The sequence below is a fragment of the Ptychodera flava genome, chromosome 2, assembly GCF_041260155.1.
Source record: "Ptychodera flava strain L36383 chromosome 2, AS_Pfla_20210202, whole genome shotgun sequence".
In the NCBI taxonomy this organism is placed as follows: Eukaryota; Metazoa; Hemichordata; class Enteropneusta; family Ptychoderidae; genus Ptychodera; species Ptychodera flava.
Window position 1 is genome coordinate 385,981 of NC_091929.1, and position 18,416 is coordinate 404,396.

The window sequence follows — 18,416 nt, forward strand, 5'->3', positions numbered from 1 at the left end:
ATGGATGCACACTCTTTTTTTCATTCAGGCAGACACTATATTCTGCTGTATAGCCATAGGTTGGCTATATATGTTAATTAAGTGAGATAATTATGCAAAGAAATAAATTAAGAAATGAGACAAGTGTAGTTTGTTAGTATGGATATATGTGTGTAAGACATGCTAGGTTAAATGGATGCACACTCTTTCATTGACTCCAGGAGACATGCATACTGGTCTATGGCCATAGGCTAGCATATAGGTAATAATTAAAGCTGAGATAATTTATGCAAAAAAATAAATTAAGAAATGAGACAAGTGTAGTTTGTTAGTATAGATGTATATGTGTAAGACATGCTAGGTGTAATGGGTGCACACCCTTTCTTTCATTTAGGCAGACACTATATTCTGCTCTATGGCCTTAGGTTAGCATATATATGTTAATTAATTGGAGATAATTTATGCAAAGAAATTAATTAAGAAATGAGAGAAGTGTGGTTAGTTAGTATGGATGTATATGTGTAAGACGTGCTAGGTGTAATGGATGCACACTCTTTCTTTCATTCCAGCAGACCATGCATTGTGCTTTATAGTCATAGGCTAGCATATAGATGCTAATTAGAATGGAGATAATTTATGCAAAGAAATTAATTAAGAAATGAGACAAGTGTAGTTTGTTAGTATGGATGTATATGTGTAAGACATGCTAGGTGTAATGGGTGCACACTCTTTCTTTCATTCAGGCAGACACTATATTCTGCTCTATGGCCATAGGTTAGCATATATATGTTAATTAATTGGAGATAATTTATGCAAAGAAATTAATTAAGAAATGAGAGCAGTGAAGTTTGTTAGTATGGATGTATATGTGTAAGACATGCTAGGTTAAATGGATGCACACTCTTTCTTTGACTCCAGGAGACAATGCATTCTGGTCTATGGCCATAGGCTAGCATATAGGTGATAATTAAAGCTGAGATAATTTATGCAAAGAAATTAATTAAGAAATGAGACAAGTGTGCTTTGTTAATGTGGATGTATATGTGTAAGACATGCTAGGTGAAATGGGAGCACACTCTTTCTTTCATTGCAGCAGACAATGAGTTGTGCTTGATAGCCATAGGCTAGCATATAGATGCTAATTAGAATGGAGATAATTTATGCAAAGAAATTAATTAAGAAATGAGATAAGTGTAGTTTGTTAGTATGGATGTATATGTGTAAGACGTGCTAGGTGTAATGGATGCACACTCTTTCTTTCATTCCAGCAGACAATGCATTGTGCTGTATAGCCATAGGCTAGCTGGGATACCAGGTGCTAATTAGAATGGAGATAATTTATGCAAAGAAATTAATTAGTAAATGATGTGTTTGTGTTGATACATGTATAAAGAACCTTGTATGTTAGACTTCAAAATATAGGAGGAAAGTGGCTTCAAAGTTTTGGCTGCTACCTTCCACACCATAGTTTTGGCTGCTAGGTTTTGGCTGCTAGCTTCAGCCGAGTATTTATGAGGTGGGTCATCTTTCTCATGAAGCGAAAGCACAAACACTTCAAGAGACACCTTCTTCAAAGACTCTAACTGAAATTATCAAAGGAAAGAGAAAATATTAAAGAGAAAATATTTCCAAATGCTGACGGTGTCTCTAACTTAGTCTAAGTCAAAGATTTTTTGCTCACGTGTTTACACACGCGGCTGCAAGGTTTTGGCTGCTAGCTTCAGCCGAGTATCACTCTTGCAGGGAGTCTGATTGCAGAATCGTATTTGCTTGATAATGAAGCACCGTTTTATCCAAACGCCGTCCTAGAAATGCCGCATTCCAGAAAGAACGGGAAAAATCAAAACAGTTCTGAAAGAACAGCAAATTCGCCTACTAGATGTCCAAATTTATCGAGTGTGGTTATTTCAATGGACGACGTTGACATTTACCACAATGCTCAACGGCCGAGTCGTCTACGAAATTTGTAGAGCTTTTGTTTTTACAAACAATCCTTTCCTCATTCTACCTTAGTTTAGCGAGGCAGGGCTGTGTCTCCATTATAAAAGGTATTTTCCACAGTTCTTGGATGGTAGTTGTAGTTTCCTTTTCAAAATTTCGTTGTCTCATGAACTCGGCGCTGTCGCGGATGGGAGGGTACCGACGACTATTCCCCCGGCTTCGATTACAAGTTTTATGGTGACCGAAATGAAATGTGGTGTCGATTTGTTTCTTATGATTATTTCAAAAAGCTTCTGAAAAATACTTATTTTAGAAATCAAACCCTGTTAATATTTAATCACCCAAAATAAAATCAGAATAAAGTGATCGCATGATCTCTCGGAGTATTCATTTCAATGTTCATCCCTCCTTATAAAAGTGGTGAGTTCTAGTATTCGCTACTTTGAACGATCCCGCCAAAATCGAGTGCACTTGCACTTCTACACTCTCCACGCAGTCGCGATACTAGTTCATTACAAACGCGTGGTAGTCAGAGTCAGACTGATAATCACACTATGTCAACTGGCTTTATGAAGATAGCGGTCACTGATGAGCACTAGAGGTAGCCTCGGGAATTTTCTTTGCCAGGAATGAATTGGAGCTAGCTGTGATGGGGATCGAGCGCGGACATTTGAGTGCAACTTATGGGACTGATTGGTACGGTGACCTCAGCTGCCGCGCGCCGGCGACGTTGTCAACTCGACGTCTGATCAGCATAAGTGACCCCGACTATGCCGAAGGCGATAGCAGGCGTCCAAAAAATCCCGGTTTTGTCAGCACATTGGATTCTGGAGGCTTCTTGTTTTGTGTTACATAGGCATGCACGGCTTTAGATTTGGAAAGAAAATGTATATCACTTTTGGAAACAGCTAAGCGTATTAAAGTGATAGTTACGCATATCGCATTGCGATGATTGCGCTTTCAACAGTACGTTGACTCGAGGGTAAAACTTGAAATTTGAAAAGAAGACAGAAGATATACAGACAGTGTAGACAAAGTGAGAGATCATGCCAGAATTTGTGCTGGTAGTGGTACTTGTCCGTGGTTTCAACCCGAACATACCAGACGTACGCGTACTTTATGTCGGGCATAAATGACAGTATAAGGCCTTCCTGTCTGTAAATGTACGGCTCAGGTAGGCCAACATAAATGAAAACGGTCCTTTTCAGGACCAACAAATTTTCCAAAAAGAGAACTACCTAATCAAATGTGTTAATTTTATCCTTTTCCTGTTCCAGACGTCATTTCAAATTTAATTTCGTCAGAAACCAAGTATATTGTGCTCCAAATACTTATACACATATCCCTCAATTTCCAAGAAAAAAATTAATCGGTAGATTTCTAAATTGACGGTTTTTTATTGACGACGTCCAGAGCGTACCGAGTACGTTTGAATATCCCACCATTATGACCACTCTCGTAGGTTCTCGCGCTTTTATACGGGAGTTGGGGCTTTAACATTTCATTTGATCGCATGCCCGTAAGTCGAAATTTTAGGGGCAAACCTTGGACCTTGAAAATATTAGAGGCTTTTTAGTGTCACGAAAACCTTATATGACGTGACAGCTGTCGCAAAGAAAATATCATCTCATATGATGTGGGAAAGCGTCATTAAAAGAAAACGAGATGAATAAAATGGTATCATGGGCCTATGTCCCGATCGCCACATTTGTTTCCCTAATAAAGATAAAATTAATGTGTGAGCTGTTGTCAGAGTCTTTATTTGTGTACGGCCCATCTCTTTTTCTTTCCTTGCTTTTGCGTCAACTGTCATTGCCAGAACATGTTGATCAACTTGCGTTATGATAAGATACATCAGAATGCATGGAAATTAATTTGTATCGCGAAATATCGAGAAATACCTGTATTCTATGATAAATATACTTCAGCTAGTCTAGTAGCTGTCGCGACTGGCTCGATCGGTTTCTGTCATTTGTTACTGTGCGATCCAGTTTTAGTGTTATGTAGTTTGCCCCGCCCTACAACTCCGGTTCTGTAGGTCACTCCAAAAACTTTCAGCAGTACTAGTTTGGGGGACCAATTAAGCCGCTAGCCGTAGATAGCTACTTTTTTCAACAAAAACTCTGAATAGAAATACATAACTATCAACTTTCGATGGATATTTTGTAGGCAAGAGAACAAAACTCAAACGTATATGCGCATTTTAAATCCCAGTGTTGTCGATCGCGATCGCCGGGGTCGAACGCTAAGATACGTCTGTTCTATTTTTGTACATCCATGGTCTGTTCTACATATTGCAGTCGCTACCCGGCAGATTTGCCATGATATTTCAACAAAGTTGCTTGCTATTTAGATCTAGCTGAAAACGAAAACCTTTATAAAACAGGCTAATCCAGTCCAAGCTTGATGAAATCGCAATCTGATTAAAATCAGATGTACCTTAGAGTACAGAGACGTCGCTGTACTCTACATCTGATTTTAATCAGATTGGATGAAATCGATGCTTTGATCTGCTTTCCAAAGGACGATTTCCGGAAATGGTCCAGCCGGTCACATGCCACTAACGCGAATATTTATTACGCACGTGAACGCATGAAACATGTTGCAGTTACTTGTTGATGGACTTGTTTTCCCTTGTCAGCTATATTTTGATGACATTTTATGCTGGGATTATGATTGGTTCAATTGAAAGTATGTGACAGCACTAAAACTGCTTCTGATACTTGATTGGATTGTAGTAAAATTTATCATTAAATTCATGGGATATTTTGACAGATCATTCAAGATAACATCAGCAGACACATTGGCAGCGCTGTGCAGTGGAGAGAACGCGCTCAAACCTTTGAGTAACTCCGCTCAATGGCTATGCTTATTCAATGCGTATTTTGGGGTCGCGGCCTTTCGGGACAATGCTTCGTGAACACTGAGCGAATACATGTTGAATTTGATTACGTATGGAGAAATGTCTTGAAAAAATTTCAGTCGCAATCTCATAAAATTTGGTCGCCTATGTATGGAAGACCGGTCACGACATGCGACATGCGAGTTTTTTTAAACTGCGACCTGGGAGTTCTTAAACTGCGACATGCGAGTTCTTAAACTGCGACATGCGAGTTGCAAAACTAATATGGCGTTTGAATACATGTCATTTCGTTCTCCTCCTAACGATGGATTACAGAGGTAGAGACGAGCTTATTTCTGCATACTTCTACAATGGATACACCCTGGGAGAAATAGCGGCCACGTTAAGACTCCGACATGTATGGAAGACGGTCACGACCTGCGACATACGACCTGCGTCTTTAACTGTGATCTGAGACCTAACCCTAACCTAACCCTAACCTTAAGGCCAAATAAAAAATATGTGCTGTTCCGATTACCCGACCTACCCCAATTTTATCCTCCGACCCTAGACTTCTTTGAGCTTCATAAACCAGGAAGTAAGCATAACTATATGAAAATTAAGCTGCAAGCAGCGTTGGCGAGGGCCCAAGCGATTAACATGGTTCCAGTTCGTGCAGTGATTTTATTATGTGCAAAATTTCAGCTTGAAAACAGTCAAGTCCTTGTAAAGAAGAATTTTGAACATCATCTCATATTTACTGTCTGTTTCAATCGTAATCGTATGTTTTATGCAAAATACAATATGGCGGCAAAACCACGTGACCGATCAAATTGCCTTTCACAAACTTGAAAGAGCTCTCACTAAGAATGACAAAAGTGGAATTTCATTGCCATCACTGTTGTGGTTCTGGAGAATAAGATTTTAGAGATAAATTGCGATTTTCGCAAAATCAAATGTGGAGTCTGCATCTGAGCACAGTGAGCTACCAAAAATGTCTTTCAAAAGTACAAGACATATATGAATTAGATGCTACTCAAAATTGACAATACTGGAAGGCTGAAATATTGCATCAAATTAATGTATTCATCTTTGAAATTTTGAGTGTAATAATTGCAAATTTTGTTGTAATTCCATTTAGTCATATATTTTTTCATTTCATCTTTAGTGTTCAAAGTTTTACTTTTGTATAATTTTATGACAAGAATGTGAAAATTTAGAAAATCAAGCATGGTGACTCCATCTTTTGTTTGTAATATTTGATTATTCTCATATGCCAGAATTCAAAAATTTTTCCATGTGTTCTTCCTTGTATTGCTTTCTGGCCTGATCTTGTTTAGGTATAATGTTTCACTGTCATGAGCGTCATTTGACACACACTATTCTTCAACTACCATGTACATCAGAGTCAGAGCTCTCTCTGTCACTGCTCACGTATGCAGTAACAGTGACACTACTGTACCAGTAACAGGGCAGTATCTGATAGTGACAGTTGCCCATATGCAGTAGCGGTATTATCTTTGATATTTGACAATATTTATGTTCAGTTTATACAACTGCGTTCGTGTTCTACTCTCTACAGCATGTTGAACTGTCCAGTATTCAGCTTGCTAGCACAGCCAGTGTATGTGTACCATGCACCAATGCTGACAACTGACTGTCAGTCTGGACTCTAATTAAACTATCACCTAATACATATTTATATATACTGGCTTTGTCGAGAAACTGAACATTGTGTGTTTGAGCATGCTGTAGGGAGACAGCAAGAAACTGTAGTTGATATATTGGATAGAAATATTGCAAAAATCATCAACGGTTGGAGCTTGTGCCCTGTTACTAGGCTCAAGTTTGATTTTTCTACGACAAATCACAAATGTTTAGATTTTTTTCGAGATAAAAGTCATGGAATGTGACAAAATGATTGTAGATTCTGTTGAATTATTACTAACATTACAACATTTGAATGACATGAAAATGGTATTCATTGTTCATTTAATACCTACAAAAACTTGGAATCGGAAAATGTAAAACATAAAAGGAAACCAAAACATTTTCAAGTGCCCCCTACAGGTGGGGCAATATTTCAAGTTCCCTCTCTACTACCCTCAAAATTTTCGAATCACCGTTCCTGAATTTCTCCAGCCCTCCCCTAACCGTTTTTTTTTTTTGTGAACGCAGCCTTGGTAACAAACCTGCAATCGCTATCAGTGCTGTACTGTACATGTCGCGCTTTAACAGCACGAAACCTGCTTCATAACACCAGTTTTTCAAACGAACTAGATATCCATTTTCATACCAGTTCAAAAGTAAAATACTCATAGACTTGAGATATTTGTGCATGTTAGACGTATCGATGACACTTGGGTCAGGGGTCATCACAAAAAAAAATCAGTGCGTATTCACGGCCAGCTTGAATCATGCCACGGATCGCGGAAATCATGGATCATAAATCCAAATGTTCATGTCTATTACTTAAACAGAACCCTAAAATATGAAATACGTAATGTTTTGATATTGAGAACCATCTTTTTGTTTCACTGACGATCAAGTTTAATGCTCAAATATCGCGACAAGAATTGCGCATTTGCACGATATGAATGCGGAAGTACGTTGACTCGCAGACGAGCGAGCGCCTTCTCTGAAAATCTGTTTCCGATATCACGTCACAATACACTGAAAAATCTCGCGAATTCATCTCTACGGAAGCCAATCAACACAAGTTCCTAACGTCAGTAAAGATATTGTCTTGTTGCCAGCAATACACCACCAACATTTCGCCGTTCAGGAGTGCCTTAGTCGCTCTACTTTGTAAAATAAGTCGTATGCTTTGCCGTTACCTAACTTTCCAAATTCACGGCAGACTTTCCGCAATAGTAGTTGGAGATTTGTTCAATATATCGCGCGTGGTGGAAACCGAAATTATCCATAATCACACAGTCACCTACAGCCAAACACCCTTTTATTAAAAGTGTAAACTAAATGGTATTATGTCAGGATTTTATTCGCCAAGTTTGTTCAAAATGACACCATTCAAAGCGACAGGAAGAAAGTTAGAAAATTATGTAGTGATATAATTTCATTAAAGCTCAATGCTAAATTCAAGCGTAAAGCGAATGTATCGAAAGTCTAACATGCACAAATATCTCAAGTCTATGAGTATTTTACTTTTGAACTGGTATGAAAATGGAGCTGCCTTCTAGCTGCATCGTAAACTGTGATTTGTGAATGCTTTAGTGGGTGAAGGCGATGTGAGACACCTGAGTGTGGTGGACGCGATAGCGGGCGGGATGAGCGCTACACAAAGGAGTTTATCCCGGAATCCCGTGGACACCGCGACATTGCACTTTTGATCTGATATCCAATATTTACGGCTACTAGATTATACAATATCGAAGTTAGATTGGCTCGGCTAGATCTATAGGGTGGTGAAAATCAGACATATATCGGATATTTACCTGTAATTTGACAGAATTCAGTATCGCCTAGTATCAAGGTTAGAGTCAGTCCCTGGAATCATGGATGTAAAAAATAGCATGCTGGAATTAAGTCGGGTTTTACCAGAACAGTAAGGAGGTGAAAATTTCTATATATATCGGATATTTACCCGCGATTTGACAAAATCTAGTATCGTTTAGTATCGAAGTTACAGTCAGTCCATGAAGTCGGTTTTATGAAAACATGTACATGTAAGGTGGTGAAATGTCCGATATATATCGAATCCCCGGCTGAAACTAACTCACTACTGCACAGACTCAGATAACGCATTCCATTGCTAGGAAACCTGGCCTGCGCTGCCTAATTCTAAATAGGTTCGTATGGATATAGGAGAGACACCAAAGAAACTACGATTTCAAAAATTATTTTAATTTTTAACATTTCACCGACTTCAATCAACTCTAGGCGCATCGTACCGTGCATTTGTAAAGCATTTGCATTGTTTGGATGTCTCGAAACTACCGAAAGCGTACAATGACCGGACTATAAAAACGGGGGGATCTTGAAACTTTTTCGCGCATGCTCAATATATCAAATTTTGTCAAATTCCAACGCTATCAACTCACTATGTTGGTTGCATGCCAAAGAAGTCTGCCGTTAGTCATCGGCCGACGTGCGACAAAGCGACAAATTATTTTGTTCAAAGAGTAGACAATTAAATGACAAAACATGTCGATAATATGGCTGATATAAGGATCATTTTTGATTCATTAGTAACAGTGATGGAACCGGCATAATTTACGATGGTGGACATGGTTTTCTCTCGCCTGCGCGATTGCACAAATCGCGCATTTCCGAGCCATTGTCTGCCCTGGTAAAGTTACTGACAGCGCGGAAGTCGCGCACAAAACAAAGCAGGCAAAGACGCCGAAGGAAGTGGATGTTTACTGAGTGTTTCCACTATAATAAGTTGTGCAAACAAACATAAGATGCCAGGTCGCACCTATTTAGACCCAGAACTATGGCAAGAGCGTCCAACTTCTCCGATATTGGATATAAACCCGCGATTCGAAAGAATCTAGTATCGTTCGGTACCGAAGTTAGAGTCAGTCCTTGGAAGTTGGGTTTTGAACAGAAATGCAAGGTCACGATATATATCGGATATTTAACCGGGATTTGACAGAATCTAGTATCGTCTAGTATCTATATTTGAGTCCCCAAATCGCCAATAAATATCTAGTAAATATCGGCGACTTCACAGACCGTGCGTGCCGAGGCACAGGGCAAGTCATTCTAGTATTGTGTAATATCGATATCAGAGTCCCCAAATTGCCGATAAACATCCAATTAAATTCGACGATTTCACAGATCTGGCGTACCGAAGCACAGGGCAAGTCATTCTACTATTGTCTAGTATCGATATCAGAGTCCCCAAATCCCTGTTAAATATCGGGTAAATTTCGGCGATCTCTTAGACCGGGCATGCAACTGCACAAAGCAGTTACCGTGAAATTCGATCAAGCTGCAGAACTTCATTTAACAAGGTGCTGTTTCAATAGATATGTATCAGCGATTTTTACGACATTAATGCTGGACTTGATGTGGTCTTGTTTACATTTTTAATCAGCTACATGCTCTCAGTTACACAACACACCAGGGCCACTCCATGCATGTCAGATAGAGAAACATAAACAAATCACCACACCTTGCAATGTCATGTATCTGTCTTTTTTATCATGATGAACAAGTCAGCGTGCATTCAGACACCTACCGGTACATATAAAGATACCCGAATAGCTTCATTTATGGTCCTTGACACTCACTTATCAGCTGTGCATAGACCCCAGTAATTGTGCCATTCAGTCGATCACACCGGTCGGCCACCCCTTAAAGCTAGTGGCACACTCCTCTAAGTACTGCCGTCCAAATGCCTTTCGCAAACTTGAAAGTGCTCGCACTATGAAAGATATGAGTAAAATTTCAGTTGAATGTTTGTATTGGTTCTGGAGAAGAAGATTTTTAAGATTAAATTGTGATTTAAACAAAATCCAATATGGCGACCAAATTACGTGACTGATCAAAATGCCTTTCGCAAACTTAAAGGGATACCGCTAGGAAAATAAGTGTAAAATTTTAGTTCAATCAGTGTATTTGTTCTGGAGGAGAAGATTTTTAAAGATTAATAAGATGGTATCAACCGGACTCGAACCCACAACGCACGGCACCCAATCACCTAGCGCAGGGGACAACAGACAAACCGCTCGACTAAATCCCCAATCCTAAAAAAGATTGGTTCAATAACCGAGCTAAGGATGTTACAATTTTTGACTGCGCCCTCTCCACTCGCCGTAGAGTTCGCGAAGCACTCACGCTAACACACGCTATCATACATCTCACACAAACTATATCGAAGCGAAGCAATGAATACTAAGCTTTACACCGGGCGGAAGATAGCCTCGGGGACAATTCTGTCCACCAGCAGAGCTATCGACCCGGGAAAGAGAAATACGATGGTATCAACCGGGACTCGAACCCACAACGCACGGCACCCAATCACCTAGCGCAGAGGACAACAGACAAACCGCTCGACTAAATCCCCAATCCTAAAAAAGATTGGTTCAATAACCGAGCTAAGGATGTTACAATTTTTGACTGCGCCCTCTCCACTCGCCGTAGAGTTCGCGAAGCACTCACGCTAGCACACACGCTATCATACATCTCACACAAACTATATCGAAGCGAAGCAATGAATACTAAGCTTTACACCGGGCGGAAGATAGCCTCGGGGACAATTCTGTCCACCAGCAGAGCTATCGACCCGGGAAAGAGAAATACGATGGTATCAACCGGGACTCGAACCCACAACGATTTTCCACAAAATCCAATATGGCGGCGAAACCATGAGACCGATCCAAATGCCTTTCACACACTTGAAAGAGATCACACTATCGATGATAGATGTAGAAGCTTTTTGCAAACTTGAAAGATATCAATGTAAGGGTGACATGAGTAAAATTTCATATTAATCAGTGTTTTGGTTCTGGAGAAGAAGATTTTTAAAGATGAAATAATGATTTTCGCAAAATCCAATATGCGGCCAAACCACGAGTGACCGATCAAAACGCCTTTCGCAAACTTGAAAGAGATCACACTTTAGATGATAGATGTAAAATTTTAGTTCAATCGGTGAATCGGTTCAGGAGTAGAAGAATTTTAAAGATTAAATTGTGATTTCACAAAATCCAATATGGCGGCCAAACCACGTGACCGATCGAAATGTTTTTTTGCAAACTTGAAAGAGATCACTGTAAGCATGACATGAGTAAAATTCCAGCTTAATCAGTGTTTTAGTTCTGGAGAAGAAGATTTTTCAAGATTAAATTACGATTTTTTGCGCAATCCAATATGGCGGCCAAACCACGTGACCAATCGAAATGCTTTTTGCAGACTTGAAATAGATCACACTGTAGATGACATTTATTAAATTTTAGTTCAATTGGTGAGTCTGTTCTGGAGAAGAAGATTTTTAAAGATTAAATTGTGATTTCAAAAAATCCAATATGGCGGCCAAACCACGTGACCAATCGAAATGTCTTTTGCAAACTTTAAAGAGATCACTGTAAGGATGACATGAGTAAAATTTGAGCTTAATCGATGTTTCGGTTCTGGAGAAGAAGATTTTTAAAGATTAAATGACTATTTTAGAAAATCCGATATGGTGGCCAAGGTCACGTGACCGCATGCGATTTTATTTGCAAATTCTAAAGACCTTAGGTTATGCTTACTATACAAAAAATTTCAAATCGACTAGACCCCTAGGTCTTCTGGACAAGCCATTTTTAGGTTTTTGGAAAATCCAATATGGCCGCCAGGTCACGTGACCAATCAAAATTTCAAGGATCAGGTGCACGAGTACTAATTGATACCTACTAGCCCTGCAAATTTGAGAAGTTTTCGTTCAGCCGTTTAAGAGATCTAGGTCGACAAAGAATCGGCAGAAGAAGAAGAAGAAAAAGAGGATTAAAGCTGCAAGCAGCGTTGGCGGGGCCCAAGCGGATAACATGGTTGAAAGATCTTGTACTAATGATATTATGTGCAAAATTCGATCTTGGAAAAGTATGATTTTGAACATCATCTCATAGTTACTGTACGTGTCAGTGGGAATTGCATGTTTTACGTAAAATCCAATATGGCGGCCAATATGAAGGGTGTAGCACTTGTGGTTTGTAATATTGACATATACTCATATTTAAGGGCAAAGGTCATCGAGGTCACGTGATATTTTGTCAAAAAAAATGTAATGCTAAGTTATCCCTATATACCAAAAATCAGACCTCTAGCTCTATTGGCTTGCTCAGAATTAGATATGCGCATAATTAATGAGGTACAGGATGTGGTGTCATAAGGTCTCCCATCATACCAAATATGAAGGGTGTAGCACTTGTGGTTACTGAGTTATGGACATATACGTATATTCAAGGTCAAAGGTCATGAAGGTCACGTGACATTTTGTCAAAAAAATTGTATTGCTAAGTTATCCCTATATACCAAAAATCAGACCTTTAGCTCTATTGACTGGCTGAGAATTAGATATGCGCATAATTAATGAGGTACAGGATGTGATGTCATAAGGTCTCCCATCATACTAAATATGAAGGGTGTAGCACTTGTGGTTACTGAGTTATGGACATATACTCATATTTAAGGTCAAAGGTCATCGAGGTCACATGACATTTTGTCAAAAAAATTGTATTGCTAAGTTATCCCTATATACCAAAAATCAGACCTCTAGCTCTATTGGCTGGCTCAGAATTAGATATGCGCATAATTAATGAGGTACAGGATGTGGTGTCATAAGGTCTCACATCATACCTAATATGAAGTGTGTACCTCTTGTGGTTACTGAGTTATGGACATATACGTATATTCAAGGTCAAAGGTCATCGAGGTCACGTGATATTTTGTCAAAAAAATTGTATTGCTAAGTTATGCCTATATACAAAAAATCAGACCTCTAGCTCTATTGGCTGGCTCAAAATTAGATATGTGCATAATTAATGAGGTACAGGATGTGGTGTCATAAGGTCTCCCATCATCCCTAATATGAAGGGTGTAGCACTTGTGGTTACTGAGTTATGGACATATACGTGTATTCAAGGTCAAAGGTCATCGAGGTCACGTGATATTTTGTCAAAAAAATTGTATTGCTAAGTTATCCCTATATACCAAAAATCAGACCTCTAGCTCTATTGGCTGGCTCAGAATTAGATATGCGCATAATTAATGAGGTACAGGATGTGGTGTCATAAGGTCTCCCATCATACCACAGGGCCGCATAAGTGCCTATTTAAGTCAATATTACAGTGTTTTTCTTTCTTTTTCAATGTTACAAATAATCCAACTGAAAAGCACAACACTTGTGTAGCTGTCTTTTGTGTAGCGTGTATTGGCATGTATAGTTAGTCCTCGTAAATGTGACCTTTAGTTCCGTGACCTCTAGGCCCGGCTCTAGCCATGCCTACTTCCTGCCCTGCCCTCACTATGCTTACTGTACTAATTTCCCAAGGGAAGCAGCTCTTCGCCAAGCCAAGACCATCAGCGCCGCTAAGTACCTGGTTACTTAAAATGCATCATAAATATTCATATATTTATGTGGGCGAGTCTGCATTAATGAGCGTCAAAAAGCACCAGGGCTACCGGCGACCTCAAGCATGGAGCAACATGTTACAGCTCTGGCGACTGTTGTTTTTCGCAAAAACGCAGAGTAAAGAAAGTAAAGTATTCACTGCGTTGTACGCGCGATCGAGCAAACATCGTAGAAGCCGTCGACGGCTCACGGGAAAATGGTCGAAAATACGTGTTCTTATCTTCAAGAAAGTTAGCAGGCGTACAGAATGAGTCTCAATCGATCAATTCGACCAGAAAAAAATAATTACGATTTCAAAATCGTCGATTTATTAGGAAATTAAAACTGCCGAAATAATTTAGTGGTCGAATCAATTGGAACGACGAGGATGAAATTTACGCGAGACATGTTTGCCATGTTGAGACTGCTTCAAAGCATGGACTGTGAAATTTTGTGAGGTCGACAAATTAGGTAACAAAAAACCTCAAACGCACCTGGGTGTCACATCAAAATCAAAGTGGCCGCGATTACAGACGGAGCGATCTGTGACACTGCCACCGGCCGCTCGACGGACGACGCGTAAGTTGACATCGTGTGCCAGCCCTTGGAAATATATTGTAACTCCCTGACAGGCAGATGAGATAGTCTAATGGCGTTTGATGCATTGAAAGTTTGTAAAAATAATAAAAAATGACATCACCGATCATAAGAAACGTGGTGTTGAAGATAATATTTTTTAAGAGAAGACTATGGCGACCATATTTCTGTAAGTATTGTCTAACTTTGGAAAACCAATATCTGAAGATTTACTTCAACCACCACTTTTATATTTATTCTACTCTTATTATAAGATTAGTCAAATTTCTGGAAAGTAGGTGTACATTTTCGATGTCTGTGTATCGTCTATACCGAAGTCATATCCGAAACAGTATATTCAGATCGCGACAGCGTAGACCTCTCTCTCCCTCTCTCTCTCCGGCATTTCGATATTTTATACTGTCGACATTTATATAAGTCTGAAGTTTCAGGTCACTGCTCAATGCAAGTAGTTGGTGTCAATTTTCCGTATCCGGCATGGTCTCTATCGTCACTCAAATCGTTAGTTTTTTCCTGTTATATTCGATATCAGACTCAAAACACAACGTGAACAATGCTGATAATATATTGCATATTTGTATCGAAAACCGGTAAGGTTCGTAACTGGTGATATGTCGCGGCCTGGAGAAAGTTCATCACCATCGATCGAATGTCCGTGACGCTTTTTCTGCCAAATAGACATATTGACATAAGACATATTGCACAGGGAACTTCGCGGTATGGCAATTATATGAATTTTACCGTGAAGAAAATCTGTGAATTTAAACTGGCCGTAAAACCAACAGTAAACATGGCGGAGCAATAATACCGACTTCAGAGACTTCGATTTTATTTTCATTGCGATCGCTGGTGAGAGCGAGTCGTCCGGTCGAATTTTTTCCCGCTGGCTATTTGGCTTTGAATTTTCAATTGCCCTCATGTGCTAAAAACAAGATGGGCGTTCTCTGTGAATCAATAAGTCTTTTGAATATGAAAAAATCGGACATCTGAACCTCAACTCGCAGCTTGAAAGTTGTTCTCCGAATCGGGACAGGGACATCGGTGAGGCCGGATTTCACGTAATAGCTATGGAAACCGACGGCTCGTTCGGTGTAAGAAAGCATGCGATGTACGTCTACGTTATTTTACTGGTTTTGAGAACTTCTAAAATAACTTGTAATCTGTATATCTTCGCACATCGAACCGATATTGTATACCTATCAGCGTCGAAGTTTATGTCTATCACTGTAGAGTTCTTTTTATCCAAAACACATATCCAGAAGAGTCCCACAGAGCAGTCAAATGAAATTGCTTCAAACGAATGAAATTGTACGAAAGAATGAAAATCAACAGCACATCCTGGACGTGATTTAAAACAATAGCGCTTGTGAATAGGACTATTCTATTTGAGTAACGGGGACGGAAAGCACAGAACTGTGAAAGTACTGGAAAAACGTGCTGTTTTTCTCGCAATTTTAGCAACTGTAACGACCCTTTATTCTTTACTAATACCTTTCCATAATTGAATTAAACTAGGTTTAGGGCTTATACACACAGTGTACACTGATGTACAGAACTTTAAAAAAATACTCTGCTGGGAACGAGCAGGGGTTTGCACCAGAATGGGCGCAGTAAAACAATGGGCACGTCCATAGGTTCAAGGACTTTCACGGGGAGACACGGTGCGGTGGCAAAGAGTGTAGTGTCGTAAAATTGCTTGGTCATAGGTGTACTGCTACCTGTGAATCAAAACGACAAGTGTAGGCCTGTAGCTTCGAAATTTTATGGGAGAGACACCAGGACTGAGACCGACAGTAGCACAACAAACTATTCCGAATTATGCGTCCGTGTTTAATACAGACATCTCTGTAGGTAATTCTGGTTTCTCAATCGAAATGAATCAAAAGTCCGACATTGACAACATTGACATGAAATATGTCCGAAAACTTTTGTTTTATTCAACCAACTGATTCATCTACTTTGATATCCCTAAGTTACATGTAAACAGTCCGGAAAGACTGACATCGATGTCTCCCGGGCCCCCATGCATACAGTATGGCCGTACGTGTCCAAATATTTCAGTGTTATACATTTTCTTGTCCTTCTCTTTCTTTCTGAGCCAGTGTCATTATTGTGAACACGGCTAATAAATAAATAATATTTCTTCACCGTTTTGCAAAATATCTCGTCAACCGGGCGCATGGGCAACGTCTTTGTACGTTGGTCAAAACTAATGACACTGTAGGTCAGGATATAACATCGGTCAAAGTAAGATTGAATAAGGAAGCTAGACGAAAATGCTTTCATCGATTGACAAAAATGAGAAGGAACGTCAGTCAGTAAATATCAATCCATAAAGGGGAGATCGAGACTGCCATCCCCCATGATTAATCAACTGGGAACAAAATATATATTTCGATTGACAGACTTACACAACCAGAGACAGCATTTTATTCAGCTTTAAAATAAGTCACTGCCTTTCCTATAATAACACCCCGTTTGCGTTTCGATCTACTCTGCTCTGTCCCCAATCGGTATGGTGTTAGGTGATAACGCAATCTCGACTGGCTTTTTAACCTCCCAGCGATAAAATGGGAACAAAATAGGCATAACAAACTTTAATACCTGTTGCTGTACCACTTAGGTGATCTGCCGGCTGTGTCGCGTTCGGGCCATGTGCAACACATCGTGTTTGTAAATATGTTAATTCCTGTTTATTTCTTGCATAAGGCACGCCTCACCACTCTTGAACAAGCCGTCACTCACCAGATTACGTCCTCATTATAAAGTATAATCAAGTTGCCCACACATGTACTTTACGGCGCACATGGGTCGCTTCGGACATGGTGCTGACAGCGTCCAATTTTCTTCACATTCTACATTCACGAAGGTTCATTTTTAGACTTTAATGACAATGTCAGATCGGTGTGCCAAAACAACGGCCGTGTCCGTAAAAAAAATTACCAAGATTTCATGTTTTCGGAGATTCACCATAACACTGATACTGCGGATATGGCCGGATCTGCCTCCCTTGGGAAATATAGTACAGTAAACACGGCAACGTCTGTACACGTGTCCAGAAGGCATGGCCAGAGGAATTGGCTAGAGGTCACGGAACTAAAGGTCGTATTTACATATGATCACATTCCCCATTGAGGGCGCACTATACATGCCAATACAAGCTACACAAAAGACAGCTACACAAATGTTGTGCTCTTCAGCTTTATTTGTAACATTGAAAAAGAAAGAAAAACGCAGTAATATTGACTTAAATAACCACTTGTGAGCCCCTGTGATCATACCATATATGAAAGGTGTAGCACTTGTGGTTACTGTGTTATGGACATATACGTATATTCAAGGTCAAAGGTCATGAAGGTCACATGACATTTTGTCAAAAAAATTGTATCGCTAAGTTATGCCTATATACCAAAAATCAGACCTCTAGCTCTATTAGCTGGCTCAGAATTAGATATGCGCATAATTAATGAGGTACAAGATGTAGTGTCATAAGGTCTCCCATCATACCAAATATGAAGGCTGTAGCACTTGTGGTTACTTAGTTATGGACATATATGTATGTTTGAGGTCAAGGTCATGGAAGTCATGTGACATTTTATTAAAAAAATTGTTTTCGTGGTTATCCCTATATACCAAAAATCAGACCTCTGGCTCTATTGGATTGCCCAGAATTAGATATGACTCTTACATAGGCCAGAATAAGCCATTGATATAGCTTAGCTGCAGAAGTATAGGGGAGGTCAAAGGTCATTGAAAAATCAGAAAAATAATACTTTAAAAATCTTCTTCTCAAAAACCGCCAGGTCAATTTCCTTGAAATTTCATATATAGCATCTAGGTAGTATTGCCTATAAAGTTTGCAAAAAGATTTTGGATCGGTCAAATTTTATGGAAATGGGACAGTAAAAAACATTTTCATTTCAAAATTGTAGCCAGGTCACATGACTAATTAAAAATTCAAGGGTCAGGTGCACGAGTACTACCCATCACCTGTTA